This window comes from Oryx dammah, unplaced genomic scaffold (assembly GCF_014754425.2).
Source record: "Oryx dammah isolate SB20612 unplaced genomic scaffold, SCBI_Odam_1.1 HiC_scaffold_26, whole genome shotgun sequence".
In the NCBI taxonomy this organism is placed as follows: domain Eukaryota; kingdom Metazoa; phylum Chordata; class Mammalia; order Artiodactyla; family Bovidae; genus Oryx; species Oryx dammah.
The window spans coordinates 84,615,581-84,637,489 of NW_024070210.1; the positions used below are offsets into that span (position 1 = coordinate 84,615,581).

Here is a 21,909-nt window from a genome sequence, read left to right on the forward strand (position 1 = left end):
CAGAGTGAATCTGCTCTGTGTGCCTGGCGCTGGAGGTATGTAGAGTTCCAGGTTGATACAGGCCTGTCCCAGTGGGACTCCAGTCTAGCGGAGGCAGGAACCCAGGAAGGGCTGGGAAATCCAAATAACTCCTCAGAGTTCCTGCAAGGCTCCCTGACTCACAGTGCACACTTTATGTTCCTACAACAAAACTCTGGGGTCCCTTCTGGAAGGTCTCAGAGAACCCCACTCCTTATAAGACATCCTCAAGCCAACAGCAGCCTCACTTCTCAGCAGCCTTGCCACACCCCCGATGCCCCACTACCCATCACTGTCCTTGAATGCACTGGACGTTCACACTCCCATGTTTTTGCACTTGCTGTTTACTCAGGGAGAGACACTCCTTCCTCCACTTTCTCTTTTTGATGAAATCCAGCAGTGGCTCCAGGCTACCCCCAGTATCACCTGCAAGGGTTGTATTGCTCCCTTTGTAAACCTCACACTGAAATGCTTGTGCTCTGGGCTCCCCTGAGTCAAGGCTGGTGGAGCCTGGCTTGTTCACTGCTATGTCTGAGGTGTCCCGCCCAGCACTGGGCACACTGCCACTGTGGAATGAACACATGTTTACCGAACAACTGAACAATTCTGCCATCTACCACACTCTGAAACCTACAACTAGGGTCTGGTCCATTTGCCTAGAAACTTTCACCCAGTGGTTGCATGCTCTCTTCATGAATCCTGCACTTCCAAGCCCAAATGGTCTATTTTACTTGGTCTAACATTTTTATTTAAAAATTTTTAAGATCTGAAATCTCAAACCAACTGTAAAAAAAAAAAATACATGTGACAATTGGGAAAATCTGAATGCCGATAAAAGAAATTCATGATAACAAGAAATGATCAATTATTAAGATGTAATAATAGTATGATGGTTACATTTTTTTACAGGGCCCTTTTAACTTAGAGATATACACTGAAGTAATCACAGAGGTGAGATGATGTCTGAATCAGCTTCAAGAGAAGCTGGCAGGAGCAGGGTGGATGGGTGTGGGCACAGAGAAACAAGATTGGCCATGAGTTGACCATTGTTGAGGCCAAGCATGATAGTTCATTATACCAATCACTCAAAATCTATGTTTTTAAAAGGAGACAATTACAACATTTAAAAATAATCCTGCTGAAACGTGAAACACGTCTTGAGTCCTTCTCAGACGTTGTATGGCAGCAGACAAAGCAAAATGCTCTTGCAAAAATAATTATTACTCTGTTCACAGACTTTCCTAACATGTGGAATATCAACATGACAGTTTTGAAACTGATACAGGAAATGTTGCGTCAGAATTGCCATCTGAACAAGATAAAACTAAAGAACTGAAGGACAAACCGGAAACGCTTTAGAAACAAAAACTATGGCTCCTTATAAATAAAAGACTGCAGTCCCAGAAAAAAAAAAAAAAAAGCCCAAAGGCCTTGTCAGCGGAAAATATTCGAAGATATCTCACAGATACATCTTCCTACCATTCCTCAACTAGGGGAGAGTCAGGAAAAGCTTTTTCTAGAAAATTTTATAGCAAAAGATACTTGTGACCTAATAAGTCTGCCAACTTTGATGTTAAGATTCTGCTCTAAAAGGAATAAAATAATAGCTCATCTTCCATTTTCTCATGACTAGATTTTGTGTTTTTAACATATACAGATTTCAATATTTTGAATATGTCATTTTCATTACCTGACAGGGTCTGTTTTCCTGTTTACATTTACTTGAGATTCCAAAATATTACACATTTCTTGTCTTTAAAATCATTACATATTTGCTTTTACTGATTTAAATTTTTAAATACCTTCTTATAAAATACAAAGATGTACTCTAGAATTCAGTGATATACACAAGAAGACGGCCTTGGCTGCTTTACTCAAGTGAAACTGTTTCCACACGGTTGAGCTGAACAGGTGGGTCTCAGGCATCTAGCCCAGTGGTCCTCAGCTCTGGACACACCTTAAAACTACCTGAGTGTGTGTGCACACTCAGTCGTGTCTGACTCTGTGACCCCATGAACTGCAGGCTCCTCTGTCCATGGGATTCTCCAGGCAAGAATACTGGAGTGGGTTGCCATCTCCTTCTCCAGGGGATCTTCCCGACTCAGGGAACAAACCCATGTCTCCTGCACTGGCAGGCAGATTCTTTACCACTGAGCGACCTGAGAAGCCCTAAAACTACCCAGGGAGTTTTATGGTGCACTGATGCCTGGACCCACTGCTCACTTAAGCAAGGCCCTCCGAAGGTCAGAGAAAGGAGGAGGAGCCCAGCTGACCCTGACCCAGGGTGAGAATGCTCAGATTCTAGGCCAAGGTGAGAGCTGAGCTGGTCCACCACTGCGCCCTGGAGAATCAGGACCAGGGTGCCTAGTCTACACAGCTTGTTGGCTTCCAGGGTGAGTGCAGCAGGCAGGTCCGTCCCCCAAGGGTGGAGAAGAGTGAGTCCCTGCCGACTTGATGGCAGGTGAACTAGGCCCTGACTGCTGGGGTTCCCCTCACCCCAACAGGAAGTGTCAGGCTTCTGGGGCAGCACGATCCTATCTGCACTCTCCTCCCAGGCTGCTAATCTGATCAGAAACTTGAAGTCTGAGATAAGGCTGTCAGCCTGTGGGATGGAGCCCAGATCACAGGAGGAAGGAAAGCAGGGAGACTCAGGGAGGACATGGGGTGAGGAGGGGGCAGCCCTGGAAGCCTGTAAGAGGCCATGCAGCCCCCGAGGGCAGAACCAAGGCACCCTCCCCCTACCCACGGAGAGGTAGCTTCCGGGAGGCAGGTGTCAGCTCAAGCCACAGAGGCACTGCTCTCCAGCGGTGGGCCACTCCATGCCCCCACGGGAAAATGTCCAGGTGGGGCCTGGGGTGCTCACTCTGGAGAGGGGGTGAAGTTAGAGGCAGGAGCCTAGAAAAGCACTCTAGTGGTAAGTCCCAAACTCACCCGTGCACTCAAATAACCCAAGGGCTGTGAGCACATGAGCCTACTGGGCCAGTCCATTGCACGCTTTTTCAATCAGATGCCCCAGTCGGGGAACCTGGGAGGCGTTTCCAGTATCAAGCCCCAGTGGGGAAGCAACTGCCTTGAGCTTCTGAGATCGGTCGCCTTCGCATGGCCCAGAATCCGCCACACACTGCAGGACTTTAGGTTGGAATCCACGTCGCTCGGTGAGCAGGTGGTACAGGAAAGCACGGCCACCCTCACAGAGAAGAATCCCTTCTTTCTGCCCAGTAGTGAAACTGTGAGGGAGCCATGGAGGGCAGGAGGCAGACTTCTCCGAGTGGCTGCCTGCCTCCTGGACACACCCAGCTGGGTGATTCCTAGGTGACTCCCCTCCACAACTGAGGCATCATCCAACCACCAAATCATAACTCTGTACTTTGTACGCACTGGTCCCTCTGCTCCGAGATGCCTCTGCCCTCCTTCCATGTCTGCCTGGAAAATTCCACTGCACCTCCAGTGTCCGCCCAAGCCCCACTCCATCAGGCTCCAGTGCCCCTGACTTGCCCTCTGTTCCTGGGTCCTCTGGGCCTCCCTGCTGTGCTCCAAGCTACACGGGTGCTCTGGGAGTACGTCTGACTCTGCCTTGCTCCATGATGGGTGTCCAGAACCAAGCACTGCATCTGACATGTTGGGGAGCACTCAGAAAAGACCTGTGCTGTGGCCGAGGAGTCCTGAGAAGGAGCCCAGAGCAAGGATGTGGGAGCAGTCAGGGAAGGCTCCCAGGGGGAGGCAGCACTGGCGGCGGACCGCAAATGAGGGGGAGCACTTGCTTTGGCAGAGAGGAAGGAAGGGAGAGGAGCTTGCGAGCAAAGGCCCAGAGAGGGGAAACGGGCCAGCCACAGCAGGGAGGTTTGCTGCTGCTGAACTCAGAGACAAGAGATGGGAGGACAGCTGGGGGTGGGGGCAGGGCACAGGGAGCCCCCGGGTGCGCCCCTCCTCCTGGTCATGGAGCTCAGCATTCCCTCCTGCCTCCCTCCTCAGATGACTTGCATTCTGAGCAGCTTTCCTTGGCAATCATTAACTCTGAGCTCCACCCATTGGGACTGGGGTGGGGGGGGGGGAATTATTTACTGATCAAGCTGGCAAGTGAGCCATTTCATGTAATTATTACCCAGGGAACACAGCCCATAAGCAAGGGGGAAATGGTCATGGGCAGCCAGGGAGGTGTAACTGGCAGGAGGAAGTCACATGCACCAGGCAGGGGACTGGCATGTGCCCAGACCTTCAACGGAGACTAGAGGACATTGGGGATCAGAGAAGGACATGGGGCCCAGGGGGAGGGGAAGAACAAAGGGCCCACGTGACTTTACAAGTGGCCCCACCGACAATGAGAAGCCCAGATGGCAGGAACCTCTGTAATATACAATTATTCCCATCAGTGATGAAAGAGTCTGGGCCCTGGAGTGAGGGGGACGTGGCTTTGAGTCCTGAGGTCTCTCTAGGCCCTACTTTCCTCCTCTGTAAACGGGGATGACAATGTTGATGGTGAAATTCTACTTACTGAGCACTTACTTGGTCTATTCCAAGACTTTTATGGGCATTTTACACTCCAATGAATTTTCACAATCAGCCTCCAGGTATGTGTGTGTTAGTCACTCAGTTGTATCCAACTCTTATAGACTCCATGGACTGTCAACCACCAGGCTCCTCTATCTGTGGAATTTTCCAGGCAAGAATACTAAAGCAGGGATGAGAAAGTCCCCTAGGGAGTTCCTGCTCCCGGGGATCTTCCTGATCCAACGATCGAACTTGGCTCTCCTACATTGCATAGGCTCTTTATAATCCTCAGAGTGATTATGGCATTGGCCTGTTTCAAGCATTAACAAGAGCCTGTGTTAAGGCCAAGGTGCACAGTAAGTGTCCATAAAGTCGCCTGCCTGTATGACATTATTATGACGGACGATGTTCCTGGCTGGGCTGTCGCAGGCTACAAGGGAAACCACAAAACAGATCCTCCTTCCTCCTCACAAGGACACTATTTTTCCTGCTCACCCAATGTCAAAAGCAACACATTTCACAATATTTGACTGCGGCAGTAGATTAAGAGCCCCAGTGGCAAAATGTGACACAAGGTCATTATTCTAGTATTATTAAGCACAGGTTTTCTTTCTTTTTTTTTTTTAAGGACAGAGGAAAAATGAATTATTCAAAATACCAGGAAGAATGAGAATAATAATAGATGCCTTCAAATCAGCCCCCAAGAAGGTACAGCCAGAGCTGGGAAGGTGTAAATAGTTAAGTCTTGCCCTGCCTGACCTCTGCTGCCAGAGGCCCCTGAGGCTGCAGGCTGGCCTTGCACGGTGTCTGGAGGCCAGCCTAGAACCCGGCAGGACCTGCCAGAGGCCAGCAGTGCTGGATCAGCCGGGCTGGCGACAGTGGGTGTGGGTTCTGGCTGCAGCCATCCCCGGCCATCCCTGTCTGCCCCCAAAGTCCCGACAGCCTCTGCTTATTGTGGACAGTGATGCACTCTGCCCAGGGGTGGAAAGCTGGGAAAGCGAAAGTCACTCAGTCATTCAGTCATGTCTAACTCTTTGCGACCCTATGGACTGTAGCCCACCAGGTTCCTCTGTCCATGGAATTCTCTAAGCAAGAATACTGGAGTGAGTAGCCATTCCCTTCTCCAGGGGATCTTCCCGACCCAGGGATTGAACCCAGGTCTCCTGCACTTCAGGCAGACTGAATGAAAAGTGAGAAAGGAAAAATCACGTCCAGGGGTAACATGTCTCTTCCCATCACGTGTCCCCACAGTGTCACAGAGTACTGGGAAGCAGGAGGTGGAAACATGCTTGAAGACAGGTCCCTTATCTCTTGGCCTAGGAACGTCACACAGGGCTGGTATCTGTGTAAGGTGGGGTCACCTCTGCAGTGTGAGTCAGGGCCTACCCTCCACACTGTGAGGCTAGGAATTTCACCATTAGAGATTCACTTCTTTCTTTAAAGAAGGCCCTAAGGAACATGCTGATACTCTGGGGAGAGGAGAGGTGTCATGGGAGTAGCGAAAATCATCAGAGGAATTTTTTTCCCTCTTACTTTTCATGCCGAGGCCCAGGTCTTCCTTTCAGCACATAGAGAATTCATTTCCACAGTAACTTATGTTGGCTGGGGGATACATCTGAGCAGGAGGGGTGGAGCACAGGGCAGAGAACCCAGCTCCATTAAGGCCCATCGTAAACAAAGGCCCATCTTTGTGGGAAGAGAGCACTGGGCAAGGAGTTAGGGGACCTTGTCACGGCTGACTGAGTGTTCCTGGGAGGCCCAGGTGGCCCCACGAGCTGCATAACCATCTGCACCTCAGTCTCCACCTGCACCTCAGTCTCCACATCCTAGAGTGAGAACGCTGAGGAGGTGAGGCTTGCCAGCACCAGCAGGCGCTCAGAGACCAGCACGAACACACACTGGGCACCACCAGGTGTGCAAAACACGTCAGCCCTCCCAAAGCAGGGATCGTCTGCTTTGATCAACCCCCCAGAGACCCTGCCCAGCCTCTGTCCTCCCCACACCAGCAGGACACATGAACTGAGCCCAGGGGCCTGAACAAAGCCAACTGGAATGGAACAAGGCCCTCTCTATCAGGACAGGTGTTTTCTCTTTGAAAGTCAAATCTGAGGCCTTTGCACAAGAAAGGGTGTTCACAGCACACCCAGGCTGGCAGGATGGAGGCCCAGGCAGGGCAGAGACTGTGTCCCCTGACCCCTCCCTCCCTTGGCCCTCTGCCCCTGAGAGCTTGACCACTGGACTTCACTTCTTCAGACTCCCTTTCTGTTCTTTTCAGGCCCTGAAGGAAATCTGGAGGGTGATAAGCAGATTTGATCATTAACAGGAGACCATAAAGTACCCAAGGGACTTCCCAAGAGGCATTAGTGGTAAAGAACCCACCTGCCAGTGCAGGAGATATAAGAGTCACAGGTTCAATCCCGGGGTCAGGACGATCCCCTGGAGGAGGGCGTGGCAGCCCACTCCAGTATTCTTGCCTGGAGAATCCCATGGACAGAGGAGCCTGGGGGGCTGCAGTCCATGGGGTCACATAGAGTTGGCTATGACTGAAGCAACTTAACAAGTGCACGCGTGCGCATGCACACACACACACGCACGCACACACAAAACCCAAAGAACAAAACTGATGCTTCCAGAAGAGAACAAGGTATAAAGCCGGGACCCAGAGATGTCAGGAGGCCTGCTCAAGGTCACCCAGCAAGCTGGTCTTAGGGTAAGCACAGAAGCCCCCAGTCTTGCTAGGGGACAACCTAGAAGCAAGATTCCAGAAACTGGGCATCTGCTGGACTCAAAGGACTGTCTCTGGGAGGACAGTGAAGATTAAAGCAAACCAGTCCAAGAGGGAGGAGGGACAAAGACAACAGCCGCTTCCCCTTCCTCCAAATCCTCCCCCAGCCTCACGTTTAAGTCAAACGTTTCATCCTCCTTCACACAATCTTTTTTAAAAATTATTTACAATTTGTTTTCAAACCATTGAAAACAATGGTTTCAAACCATTGAAAACCTCTCGGGTCCCAGGGAGGATGCATACCAAAACCATCAAAGAACTCAACTGCTGGTGCCCCATATTTCAGAAAGAGATGCCCTCCCTTCTTGGTGCCCTCCCCAGAGCCACTGCTCCCCAGCAATGCCCGTCATAAGGACGGACCCCAGCGAGAAGCATTATTGGGCCCTGCTCTGGGGAAACAAACACTTGTTTCCTGCCCCGAGGGCCACTGAAGGATACTCGAGGGACAACAACTGCCCAGTTGGAAGCATTTTCAAAGCCTCATCATCCCTCACAGAAGTGCAAAACCACAGTTCATCCAACTAGCAGCCCCCCAAGGTTCCCCTGGCCTGTCAAAGAGGCTGAAACACTGTTGATAAAGCCCACAGGAGCTCCCTGTCTCCTGCCCCATCCCTTGCCAACAGCTCACCTGTCACCCCCAAAGCAGCCATCACCATCTTCCTGCACCCTGGGGGTCCTGATGCACAAGCTCCGCTTTCTGGTCTTGTGGGGCTCCCGCCCCTTCTTTCCCCCTTGAGGAGACCCATGGTCTGCTCGAGCTCTTCCTGCTTCTAGAAGTGGTCTCTGCCAACCACAGCCCAGCTGGCTTCCCTTCATTCTCTGCACTGGCGTCTGGGGCGATCGAGCCTACTGGAGAAGGGGCACGTGGTGTCTTTGCTGGGGAAGCAGAACAGATGCAACAGACTTGTAAGACCTACGACACCCAGCCCAGGTCAGAGTTCCTGGCTGCAAGGTAAACACGAGCTGAACATGAGGTTATTTCCCCACAAATTCCACTCTCAAAAGGTCAATAACTCTCGAGGCAACAATAAGAGAAAGATCGCCAGGTAGCTTCAGTGATGACCAAGTGTGAGCGTGTTTGTGAACTTCCAGTGGATTTACTGACTTAAAGCACAGGTCTGGGAGGTGGACCAGCATGACTAGAATAGGCAAATCCTCCCCTGGTGCACACGCACGCACACACACACTCTGTGTGATCTGAGACATTGCGGACTGCAGCCCCCAGCTCCAGTGCAGCAGGGCTGTTCCTCATCCTTCTATCATTACTTCTCTCTTCTCCATGTTGTGAAGCCTTTCTGGTCTTCAAGAATTCTTCTCTCAAATCCAGTGCCACTGGAAGAACCGGATGGGCTTCTGATCCCAGTGGAGGGAGGCTCTGGCAAGGATGACGGGGCTTTCATGGCGGGGGGGGGGGGGTGGTGTCAGAAAGCACCACGAGGGCGGGGGGACGAGAGACAGGAGGGAACACCTCTGCAGCGGAACAGGCAGAAAGGCGGGAGGAGGGTGGCGGTGCCAGGAGGTGGTGGCAGCAAGTCTCAGGAGCGAAGGCAGACAGTTGAGTTCATCCAGGGACAGGTGTTTCTTAACCTGACACTTAAAGGCCAGAGCTGGACGCATGTCATTTCCAGGGCTTTCCTCATCCGCTGCTCCAGAGCCCTTCCCGGAACTCACAAAGGGAATTAACGTAAGGTCAGATTGCTCCTGGGAATTTAAAAACGATCTTCCAAGAAGTACCCACAGGACCCAGCCTGCATCTTTGGCCCCATGTCTTCCTCCTTCCCCATACGCAGTCAGATTCACCTTCTCAATATACTGCCCTCAAGCCTCCCAGTTCTGATCACCCCCCACCCACCTACACCTACACGGTTCTCTGTGCCTCCCTATCTGTGTTCCTGCCCTTCCATGAAGGCTATCCTCGTCTTGAGACACCTCCTTTAGGAAGACCACACCGAGAGCCTGTTTATTTAAGCGCTCACACGGACAGCTCTGCAGGCTCCCCAAGACCTGCAGTTTAATCATCCTCACACTCTGTCCTTCCAAGGGTCCCTCTTGTCTTAACTGTACCCACAGGATTTTAATTTACGGTGTCTGCACGGCACATAGGGAGGCTAATGACATCGAAAGAATGCTTTACTTACATTTCCCAAGAGAATGGGGGCACAGCACAGCACACAGGCCCTCAGGGGAGCGCCAGGCTTTGGTCAAGAGGCAGAAGTGAGGGGAGGCCTACCGCCAGAGCCTCTCCTGGGGTTTCCATGGGAAAGGCAGGCAGGGCAGCTCAGGATTGGCTGGTTTGAATAGTTCCAGCAGAATGGGGGCACTGGGGCTGTCTCTACTTGCCTGGGACCTGGCACTGGGTTGGTTTAGGGCAGGGGAAACATACGGTACATGTGACAGTAAGATAAGTAGGGGATTCAGAGTATGGAGTCTGATCACAGGGGAAACGCAACCGTGTTGGCCATCAGCTCGGCCCACTGATTAGCATGTGCCAAACAGAAAAAAACACTATCTAAGGAAACACAGAATACCCATCCCCTCACTTCCCTCATCTAGCTCAGGTTCCAGCATTTGTTCATCCATGCTTTGCTAGTACAGTTGCTCTCCTGTTCTTTAACTTTCTTATACCTTGTTAACACAATCCCATGCATCGGTGGACTCAAACATCTGCCTTTTCTCTCAAAACTTGCTGCCACCAAGTTCCTGGCCCCGGCACCCTCATCCTACCTGCCCTTCTGCCTGTTACACAGCAGAGATGTTTCCAGTCCTGGTCCTAATGTCGAACCTACTCCAACACTTCCTCAGGGACCCCTGAGCCAGAGACCACCCCCCAACCCCAGTGAATATCACAATTCTGAAAACATAGCAGCAAAAAAAAAAACTTCCCTGATCAACTGTGTGTGTAGGGGGAGTGTGGGGGGGCAGAATGCTTGTATTTTATATTCCAGACAAAAGACTAGTTTCTCCTATACACAAGGATCACCTCTAATTCAGTGAGAAGAGGACCAATAACCTCACAGAAAATGGGTAAAACATGCAAATAGACAGTTCATAGAAATGGAAATGCACATAGCTCTCGTCTATGAAAACATGTTCACCCTTATTCAGAGCAAGAAAGATGCAAATTAAAACGACGTGAAAAACTATCTTCGTCTTCCAGACTGGCAAATATCAGTAAGCTGGTAACACTGTGTTGGAAGGTATAGAGAAATGAGTATCCTCGTGTTCTACTGATAAGAGCGAACATTCTTATAAATTCTATGGAGAGCAATCTGCTGATAGCTTTCAAAACACAAACCACACAAAGCTTCTGACTCATCCACGCCACTTCTGAGACTTTTTCCCACATGCACTCACTAACACTGCGAAATGACCAAAGCACAAGGAGATTCAGAGGGACATTGTTTGTGATGTCCCCAAACAGGAGATTTGTTAACTACATGCCATGGAACGTTACATAGCTGTAAAGGAGGATGAAGAAGCTCTCCATGAACTCATCTGGAAGCTTCTCAAAAGAGCTAAGTGGAGGATTTCCATAGTGGTAGTGGCTAAGAATCTGCCTGCCAATGCAGGGGACTCGGGTTCAATCCCTGGTCCAGGAAGATCCCACAGACTGGGGGATAACTAAGCCTGCAAGCTATAACTACTGAGCCCAAGCTCCTCGAGCCTGTGCTCTACAATAAGAGAAGACACTGCAAAGAGAGGCCCACGCACCACAACCATGAGGAGCCTTCACTCACTGCAACTAGAGAAAGCCCGTGCGCTGCATCAAAGACCCAGTGCAGCCAAAAATAAGAAATAAATGAGAAATAAAGTTTTAAAAAAACAGAGAGCAAGCTAAGTGGAAAAAGACCAAATAAGGGACAGAAGAATGCATACAGTGTTGCTACCTTCTTTGAGGAAAGATCATACATGCATTTACTGATCTGCACGTGAAATGTCTCTGGAAGAATATGTAAAAAACTGGTGGAGTTGCCTCTGAGGAGTGGAGGGCGCTGGGAGGCCAAAGGAGATGGGTGTGGAGACTTTTCACTCTAAAATCTTTACAGTTTTTGAATTCTGAACCATGTATATTTTTCTTCAAAAAAAAAAGGTGGGTATGGGAGCAAAACAAGCAAGATTCAAGAAATAAAACAAAACCCTCCCTTATCGCACTTTCCTTCTGGTTTTTATGCTCTCTCCTCACCTTCTGCTGACACGTTTGGAAAGGCTGTCTGCCAGCTGTCCCCTCCTGGCCCATCCTCCGTGACCCCAGAATGACCGAGTCACTGGTCCCTAAATCCAGTGGCCGTGCCCCAGTCCTCACCTTACTTGAAGGCTCCAGAGACTCAATGCAGGCCAGGTCCCATCTTCTTCATCCTCGGGCTCCCCCAGCACCCCACTCCCCAGGCCCCTGCTCTGTCTCTGGGCTGCCTCCCCAGGCCCAGTCTCTGAATGCCAGCACCCCTGGAGCTCACTTCTAGGTCCTCCTCTCTGCTCTGCTCTTTGTGGGCCAAGCTCCCCCTGGGGCACCTGGTCTACCCAAGGCTAAGCTTGTCACTCCCAAACATGCATCTCCAGCTGGACCTGTCTTCTGAGCTCAGGGCCCCATTTGGATGACTCCCTGGGGTTTCCCACACAACAGGCCCCAAATGTAACTCACCAGCTTCCAGCAAGTTTCATCCTCCACACCTGGATGGGTTCCTTGCCTGTGTTCCCTCCTGCATACCCCTTGAACCTGGCCCCTCTTCACCTCCTCTACTCCCGTCCATCTAATGGAAGCCATCCCCCCTCAGGGCCTCTGCACTCCAGTTACCTCTGCCTTGAATATTCTCCTCCACTCCTCATCCCTGCTCTATCTTGATTCTTATCTATCTTCTAGAACTCAGATTAACACCACTTCTTCAAGAGGCCTTTCCTAGTCCCTAGGCCAATGACTCTCGAATGAGGGTGATTTTTTCCAGGGGACATTTGGCAACGTCTAGAGATGTTTTTGATGATCACAGCTGGGGTTGGGGTATGTGGGGAGAGGCCAGGGATGCTGCTAAACATCTTACAACACTCCGGACGGTCCCCACAACAAAGAGTTATCAGATCCAGAATGTTGGGAGTGGAGATGTGAGAGCTCCTGCCCTAGGTTAAATCATGTCCCCATGACATACTTTCATAGCATGCTCCATTTCTTTTAAAGAGTGCCTATCACCATCGTGTCAATATTTAACTGTGCAAAGGTATTGGCCAAGTTCCATCTTCTAAGCCTTATGAGAGGAATAAATAAAGTCACTGGCTTGGGTTTATCACTATGTCTCCAACTCCCATGCCCAGCCTCAAGCTCAGAGCCTTGAGTTTGGTAGAGAAAACCTATGGAGAGATATGAAATACTCAGGGCAGGGATGGGCAGTACTGAGCAGAGCACTCTCCCCGTGTCTTGGCCTCCAACTTCGTGGGATCCTCTGTGCCACCTGATGGTAGTCCTTTCCCTGCCCTGGACCAGCTTCTGCCACTTTGCTGCAGCACCTAGCTCTGCATAGCTTTGCACACCCCTCAAATCCTGTCTCCACCCACGTGGTTCCACAGGCCCCTTCAAGCCAATGGATATGCCCTCATCATCCTGTCAAACCAGGCGTGCCTCCTGTTAAGTTCATCTAGCAGCCTCACCACTACTCACCCAGCACAGACCCAGGTGCCCTGTGTAGCCCACCCACTCTCCAGACCTGCTCCCTCCACCCAGCTCAATCACCAGGCTCCAGTGCTTGCCTTGAGCCTCCTTCACTGCCAGGCCCTCTGTGACATCACTTTCAGCTCTGCCCTTCTCAGATGACAACAGACCTGTATCACTTCCTGATTGAAACCCCCTTCAGTGCTTCTCGCGACCCACAGCGTGGAGCCCAAGTTTCTTGCCTGGTCCCAGACCCTTCACCCTCCGCGGTCCGTATCCAGCCCCGAGCACAAACACCGCTGCGCCTCTTGTCTCCTGCTGCAGTCCAGGCCCTTCCCCCTCCCCTCCCTCTTCCCCTTCCTGTCCCCCTCCCTTCCTCTTCCTCTACTTAGATGCCTGAAAAGCTCATGTTCATCCTTAAGATCTAGTTCTAACTCTTCTTCCTCAATGGTATGGTGGTTCCTTAAAAAATGAAATGTACCACTTCCATTGAATCGAGCAATTCCACTTCTGGGGACATACCTCAAAGAACTAAAAGCAGGGACCCAAACAGATATTTGTCTGCTCATGTTTATGGCAGCTGTACTGTCAAGAGCCTAAAGGTGGAAGCGACCCATGTCTTTTGATAAACAAAATATGGTATATTGAACACTGGAATCTCATTCTACCTTCAAAAGGAAAGAAAATCTGATGTATACCACACCAATAAACCTTAAAACACAATACTAAGTGAAAGAAGCCAGACACAAACCCCTTATGTTGTAAGATTCTGCTAAAAAAAAAAAAATAAAAAGACTCTACTTACATGAGGTACCCAGAAAGCAGCATGGTGGTTACCAGAGGCAGAGTGGGAGGAGGGAAAGGGTGGTTAGTGCTTACCAGGTACAGAGTTTTGATTCTGTAAAGTGAAAAGAGTTCTGGAGTTGGATGATGATGAGGATTGTACAATAATGTGAATGTATTTAATGACATTGAACTGCACACTTTGAAATGATTAAAATGGTAAATTAAGCTGTATGTTGTGTATATTTTACCACACACAAAAAAGGCAAAAACCAAAACTCACACCCAAGCTCTTCTTGTTGAAATCCCCTGTACGCCACCATTAACTCCCCAAATCCAGGCACAGCCCCACCCAGCATCCCCGATTCCCTACCTCACACCCTGGGTGGAGCTGACCAGACCCTCCTTTGTGCACTGCAATTACAGACTGACCTCTGCCCTCCCAGACTGAAGGCTTCTGCTGCAGAGGGCTGTGTCGGACTCCCTGCTCCTTCTGCAGTATCTAGAGCAGTCTCTCATCCTTCAGTGAGAATTAGAAGAATGAACAACCCAAACCGATCATTCTGGGTTCATACTACCCCAAATTTCACAGCCTGTTGCCCTCAGAACAGTGATTTACTGCTAAGGCTCATTGACAAACTCCTCCCGTTCCTAGAGAAGATAAATCTTCACCCTTCCATGAAGCAAAAAGGTCAGAAGGGGCTTCCATGGACGGTTAATAAACAACTAACTCAGGAGGAATAAACAAAATAAAACCAGGGCTGGGTTGGGGTAAGAGTGCATGGAACCTTGGGTCTGACACCCGGTGCTCTGCCTTTCCCTCCTCTGCACAGCGGGTGGCCACTGATTCACTTCCTGTGACCCCTTCCAGGGCAGCAGGAAAGGGGACGTGGAGGAGCCAACTCCTCAGGGCATGCAGAGATGATTAGTCACTGGCTGGAAGGCTGCTGACCTTAGTACCTGGACCGACCATAGGCCTTCTTCTCCCACCCCTGCCTCCTTATGGAGCCCAAGGTCTGGGAGGCAAAGAGACCTTGGCCTTGGATCCCAGCAAGAGGACCAGTGGGCCCAGCGCCTTTCCTGCTCTCAGAGCTCACACGGCCCCCATAAGCCTTGGAGACCCCACACACAGGTTCCTCACATACACACAGTCCTCACTTTCAGAACGGGGCTGAAAGAGAACGGTGTCCTCCTGGTCCTGAGGGTAATCATTGGGAGGGTCTTCAGAGATCATCTAACCCCATGGTTCTCAATTAGAGGTGATTCTGCTGCCAGGGGTCAATTGGCAACATCTGGAGACATTTACGTTTGTCAAGAAAGAAGCGAGAGGTGGTTACCGGCATCTAGAAGGTAGAGGCTGCTCTCAAAGCACGGGACAGCCTGGCAGCATAGAAGTATGCGGTCCATAGTGTCAACAGTCCCCGATCCCAGCAACTGTCATCTTAGCCAAAGTTATATCTCCTTGCTGAGGCTCAGTTTCCTCATCTATAAAATGGAGATGATATAGTTTCAACCTCATGGTTGTTGTAAGGATTACCTAGGACAAGCACTTGGAACACTTAGAACTAGTTGGGTGTCTGGCACCCAAATAGCATTTAGTGAATGCTTATTACTAAAAATGCAGCCCTGCTTGTCCAAGCAGTTAGGAAAGGCAGGGTCTACATTTCCAGTGAGTGTGCAGAGGAGAGCCACCTCTAGGTACCTCATCTCCTGTTCCTGCAATAACCTCTCTGGGAGGGTTTCTCGCCATCCGTGTCTTTTCCTCCAATAAATACCACATGGCCTTGAGTCTTCCCTTAGAACACAGACAAAGTCCTTTGCAGAAACAACAGTGGCTGGAAGAATGAGGCGGGGCACAGGACGTTTAAATTGCTCGGTGCTTGTGAATGTGTGGTGTATCTCCCATATTTTCTATCCCATAAAAAGTTCCAGCTTCCACCCTACCCACCCCCACCCACACACACCCAAGCTTCTCCAACCTGCTTGTCCCAACACAGTATCCTGGAAATTCAAGCTCTTGGAGCCTCCGGCAAACCACTCATTGGATTCCTAAGGGAGGCCTTGGAGCCAGGCGCCCTGAGCAGAACGATGTCCTCACTCTTCCGGGCCCACGTGTCTGGTTGCACCTTCTCAGACTGGTCTGTGAGCCTTCCCCAGCAGACCTGAGGCTTCATCTCTTTCCCCAGGGCCATCAGGGACTTGACTTTGGTCCTCTTGGGTTCTCTAGGGCCCTGGGGAATTTGAAAAGGTTGCCTGGAAAGGGTACTGCTTTCACCACTAACAGAGCCATAGCCTACCTCTGGAGAGCAGCAGTTTCTTTTGGGGATGGGGGTCTGATGGGGAGTGCTCCCCATCTGGCTCTCTCGAATCACTCTATATGAATGGTGATATATTTGGCTAGGAGCTCCCCTCTGAGTAACTGGAGGCAGTTGGCCTGAAGGTTCTTGCTGAGGCAGCTCCTAAGCACCTCTAGCAACCTGGTGCCTGGGACAGAGACCCAACTTAGAATAGACTCGAATCCAACCAAGAAAAGCTCCACTTCTGCCTTCAAGAGGTCACTCCTTATCCGTCAACAGAGGAATGGATAAAGAAGATGTGGTACATATACACGATGGAATATTACGCAGCCATAAAAAGGAACACAATTGTGCCATTTGCAGAGATGTGGATGAACCTAGAGACATCACACAGAGTGAAGTCAGGAAAACAAACCACATATTAATGCATATATAGAGAGAATTTAGGAAAATGGTATTAGACAATCTTATTTTGCAAAGCAGAAAGAGAGACACAGATATAGAGAACAAATGTATGGGAGGAAGGGGGAGGCTGGGATGAATTGGGAGACTGAGATTGACATATATACACTGCTGCTGCTGTTGCTAAGTCGCTTCAGTCATGTCCGACTCTGTGCGACCCCATAGACAGCAGCCCACCAGGCTCCTCCGTCCATGGGATTTTCCAGGCAAGAGTACTGGAGTGGGGTGCCATTTCCTTCTCCGGACATATACACACTACTATGTATAAAATGGGCTTCCCAGGTGGTACTAGTGGTAAAGAACCTACCTGCCAATGCAGGAGACGTGGAGATTCGATCCCTGGGTGGGGAAGATCTCCTGGACGAGAGCATGGCTTGCCTGGAGAATCCCATGGACAGAGGAGCCTCGCAGGCTACAGTCCATGGGGTCACAAAAAGTCAAACAAGACTGAAGTGACTTAGCACACACACAGGTATAAAATAGGTAAGTACTGAGAACCTACTGTGTGGTACAGGAAACCCTGCTCTGTGGTGACCTAAATGGGAAGGAAATCCAAAAAAGAGGGGATATATATAAAACTATAGCTGATTCACTTTGCTGTATGGCAGAAGTTAACACAACATTGAAAAGCAACTCTACTCCAATAAAAAATTAAAAAGAAAAAGAGGTCACGCATCTCTGGGCCTCAGTCTCCCCAGCTGTACAATGAAGAAGGGCAGCCTGGCTGGGTTCATTTATTCAACATATATGAAATAAGCACCCACGGCACACAGGGTACTGCTCTCGCTCCTGGAAAGAGCGCAGTGAATAAAACAGCCTAAAAGCCCTGCCCTCATGGAACCGATCATCTAACAGGGAAGACAGCTGATGAACAAGATTTTTAGGTGAAATATACAGGATATCAAATCAGTCGATTCTAAAGGAAATCAACCCTGAACATTCACTGGAAGGACTGGTGCTGAAGTGCCAATACTTTGGCCACCTGATTCAAAGAGCTGACTCATTGGAAAAGACCCTGATGCTGGGAAAGGTTGAGGGCAAGAGGACAAGGGGGTGACAGAGGATGAGATGGTTGGATGGCAGCACTGACTCAATGGACGTGAGTTTTAGCAACCTCTGGGAGATAGTGAAGGACAGGGAAGCTTGGGGTGCTGCAGTTCATGGGGTCACAAAGAGTCAGACACGACTTAGCAAATAACAATGAACAACATACAGGATATTAGACGGTAATAAGTGCTGTGGAAAGGAAAACACAGAAGAGGTGTAAGACCGTGAAATCTAAGGCTTATTCCAGCTGAGATATTCTGGGTCTGAGGCTCTTACTCCATTGGGTTCTCATTAAGAGCCAGGAATGGCAGTAGGAAGCCGGCAGGGCCTATGAGTGTAGGAACCACTGGTGTGTGTGTGTGAAGGGTGGGTGGGGGGGAGGCCAAGTGCGGGGCCTTGAATCCCAGCTATGCTCTCAGTGGCCTTCTCCAAGGAGCAGAACTGGCCAGCTCTGGGTATTCTGGTCTGTTCTCAGGCCAAAGCGGACACCACATCTGCTAAGGAATCCAAGGTTATAGGGTTCCTGGCAGAGCTTCACATGTCTTCAGGGCACTGCGATAGAAAGTCTGCTACACCCTGCCTTTCCACTCGATGCTAGACTTGGATCTCAGACCCCTCCTGTCCCTCCTAGACTCTCCCCTGTGTTGTAGAGTATCCCTTCTCCTTACATGGCTAGAGAGGGGTGATTTTTCACCAATTTTTAGCCATTTCTCTTCCTCTAGAGATTATTTTTGATTGATAAGTACTTCATGAGAACCTACTGTGTGCTCATTATGAGGAGTGCTCTTAGAGGGACATCAAGATGAGTGATCACTTCCCAGAAAGAATTTACAGTCCACCCGCGGAGGTCAGGCTAAAAGGCAAACGTGAGGAAATACCTGTTTGATCTGCAGCTCACAGAGCCATTTGGACTACATACTCTTGCATGAAACCATGCAGAGTCTATTGTTCCCATTTTACAGATGAAGAAATTGAATCCTCTTCCCTAAATACATGGTTGCCCCATGGAATGGCAAGGAGAGGAAGAAGGGAATGAAGACTAGCATTTCCAAATAAGATTTCCTGGAGAAATGGGTAAGATTTGGTATAGATGGGCCAAAGGCCCTCTGCCTCCGACCTAGAGCAAGGCTATGTTGGACATGTATCCCACCACCTGCTACTTCTCCTAGCCTAAACAGAAGTGGACAGAGGGTAAAGTGAAAGCCCAGCTGTCTGGAAAGACAGATGGGATTATGGACATGCTCCCTGGTTTTTTTTTAAAAAAAAACAAGTTGGGTAAAGATTTCAAGGGCCTTCAGGAAGGGCACTGGACACCTTTCTGGTCTGACTTATCAGAATGCCCTTTCTGTTCCACAAGGGCAAAGATCCATCAGCTGGAAAAGAGTCTTTGCTATTTCAGGTTAATTCATTCCATTCTTGTGGGGGCACCTTTCAGGTATGGCTGTGTGTGGATGCTAAGTCACTTTAGTCATGTCTGACTCTTTGTGACCCCATGGACTGTAGCCTGCCAGACTCCTCTGTTCATGGGATTCTCCAGGCAAGAATACTGCAGTGGGTTGCCATGCCCTCCTCCAGGGGATCTTCCCGAACCAGGGATCCAACCCGCTTTCTTAAGTCTCCTGCACTGGCAGGTGGGTTCTTTACCACTAGCGCCACCCCGGCTATAGCTGTGAGCAAAACAGGTCTCTGCCTCCTGCAGACCTTGTAGCTTAGCAAGGAGCTTGCCCTCTCTTGGAAGAGCTTCCCGACCGGATTTTATTTCTTCCTGGAGGTGTGCTTCTCTGGGCCTACCCCTTTCAGGGGAAGAACATCAAGGGAGGGAGAGAAGAAATGAACCCTTGTTGATCAGGGGCCCAGCAAAATGGAGAACTAACAATCTGACTGTGGTTTGTGGTCCAAGTCCACCACTTTTCTCCAGCAAATTACTTAACCTCTTGGAGCCTCCATTTTTGCTCATCTGACAATGGAAAAAGACCTACTTCCTCACTGGTTAAAGGGGCGGGGGTGGTGGGGGTGTGTGAATTCAGGGAAGCGCCCATGTGAGTGCTGTTAGCTCCTCTCTGATCCTCTGGCCGCCTGCACCTGTTCTCTCTGCCTCCGCATAGTTAGGACCATCTTTCACCCTCTTCCTCACACACAGCTGAGCGCCCCTCGAAGCCTAAGCAAGAGGAAGCCCATTCTGTTCAAATCGTCAAGGGTTATAGAGCTCGCTTTAATCCCTGCCTCTGTCCACCCTCTATCCCTCTGCCTACCCTCTCTCCTTAGTGATCATCTTGAGGAGCCGGGTGGGGGGGGGGGGAAGGGAGGGGTGGGGGAGGAGGGCCGTGGAGGATGCCCAGGAGGGCTGTGGCCTGAGGGAGGCAAGATAGAAGCCCGGAACTCCTCGTGGCTGGGCACCCAGTTATTCAGGGCCCTGACGGTGACCCCCACCCCACCCTAACCGGGCAGAGGGCTGCCCCCTCACCCGCACCGGGTCTGGCTCAGCCGAGTCTCCTATCATACATCTTGGCCGGGGGAGGCGGGAAGCACAAACGTAAACATCCCTTAAGAAATCGCCAACTCTGCCGTTCCCATCTAAGGGTATATATTTTTCTTAAGGAATCGAGGGACAAGGGGGAGGGACTCAAACGCTCAGAAGAGCGAGAGATGGGAAAAGCTAGAAAGCAAACTTCACTCGGATCTTAGCAGGGACCCTGTGACAGGGTAGCGGCCGTCCCACCTTGGCATCGGCTCCTGGGCGGAGGAGTGGGGGCAAAAGAGGCTGCATTTCACGGCCGCCTGGTGCAGGGCCGTCCCGGAGTAAACTTTTCAAGAGCCGCCCGGGGAGCCGCCGCCGGGCTCCAGGGAGCCCCAGGGGGCGGCGGCCGAAGTGGGGTGCGCGTGGACGGGGAGGCGGAAGGACGCGCGTCGTGGGGGCAGTCCTGCCCTGGGTTACCTGGGCTCCGAGGGTCCCGGGCATCCGGCAGAAAGGGCGCAGGGACGCAGCACTCGCAGGAGGAGACCTGGAGTCCTCGCGGCCGCGTGTGCCGCTGGACCGCCGGCTCGCTGCACCTGGCTGGGCTGTCGGCGCGCCTCCCCGCGGGCCCCGCCCACCCCGCCCGCGCCGGGCCAGGCCGGGCCGGGCGGGCGGGGGCGGAGCCGAGGCGGGGCACCGCTGGCATCTCCGGGCCTGCACCTAAGAGCGAGCCACCCGCGCCGGACTCCGTGACCTCCCAGGGGTCGCCCCGCCACTCGCCAGCCTGAGGTGCGAGCCAAGCCCCGCACCCAAGTGGAGTCGGAGGTGTCCATGGGCCCCATCTCCCCTGCCGCTTCCACGCCCACCTCCACTTCTAGGAACAGAGGCCTGGGAGCCCCGAGGCCTCCTGGAGGGCAGAGCCACTGAGCCTGCCCTTCAGAAGAATGCATGGGGTGGAGCACAGGGAAAAAACAACTGGGCATCCGCAGCCCCACCCCACCAATGTCCTCTCCCCCGTGGGAGGGTTTCTGGGCCGTTCGCAGCCCCTGTGGTCAGTTCCACCCAGCTGTCTTAGGAGTGCCCGAGCGAGAGGGGGGTTGCCACCCTCACCCTTTCCCCAGGCCCCCATTTCTCAGGTCTGGGAGGTGTTCGACCTGGACCTCTGCCACTCAGCGGACACGGTGAGAGGAGTCAAAGGGACACATGCTGCTGCTGCTGAGTCGCTTCAGTCGTGTCCGACTCTGCGCGACCCCAGGGAGGGCAGCCCACCAGGCTCCGCCGTCCCTGGGATTCTCCAGGCAAGAACACTGGAGTGGGGTGCCATTTCCTTCTCCAAAAGGGACACACAGGGCAGAGAAAAAACAACACAGAGCCACACACACCACCCATCCCATGACCACCTTCACCACCCAGACTCCCTGGCTGGTCCCAGGTTGCAGCCACTTCCGGCCTCAGCCCTCCTCCTCCCAGAGGAGCTCTGAACTCCAGACTAATGAGGAGGAGCAGCCCACCTGTGGCCCCAGGCTCTCCGAGCTCCTTCTGCTCCCTTCCTTGCCATGCTTGCTAACTGTGCAAGCAGCGGCAAGAGCACTGGACCTGGAGTCCAGAGACCTGGGCTCTAGCCTCCTTTTAGCTCTGTAACCTGGGGCAAGTTGCTGTCCTTTCTGAGTCTCAGTTTATGGTGAGTGGGTTGCAGTTGATGGTCTCTAAGGCCTTTTTTGTGCTTCATCTCTCAGTTGTGTCTGACTCTTTGCAACCCCATGGACTGTAGCCCACCAGGCTCCTCTGTCCATGGGGATTCTCCAGGCAAGAATACTGGAGTGGGTTGCCATGCCCTCTTCCAGGGGATCTTCCCAACACAGGGATCGTTCAAGTCTCTGGTACTGCAGGCGGATTCTTCACCATCTGAGCCACCAGGGAAGCCCAAGAATACTGGCAT

The 21,909-nt window shown here is 51.4% G+C and overlaps 1 protein-coding gene across 1 annotated transcript in view; it reads right to left on the reverse strand.

Moving 5' to 3' along the window:
* The window catches only part of LOC120852501 (membrane progestin receptor gamma), an 89,778-nt gene extending 69,219 nt beyond the window's left edge, over nt 1–20,559 (reverse strand). The window contains exon 1 of the mRNA XM_040225775.1: nt 20,451–20,559. The gene's annotated coding sequence lies outside the window, so the exon portion shown is untranslated. The remainder of the gene's footprint in view (nt 1–20,450) is intronic.
* Nucleotides 20,560–21,909: the final 1,350 nt, after the last annotated feature.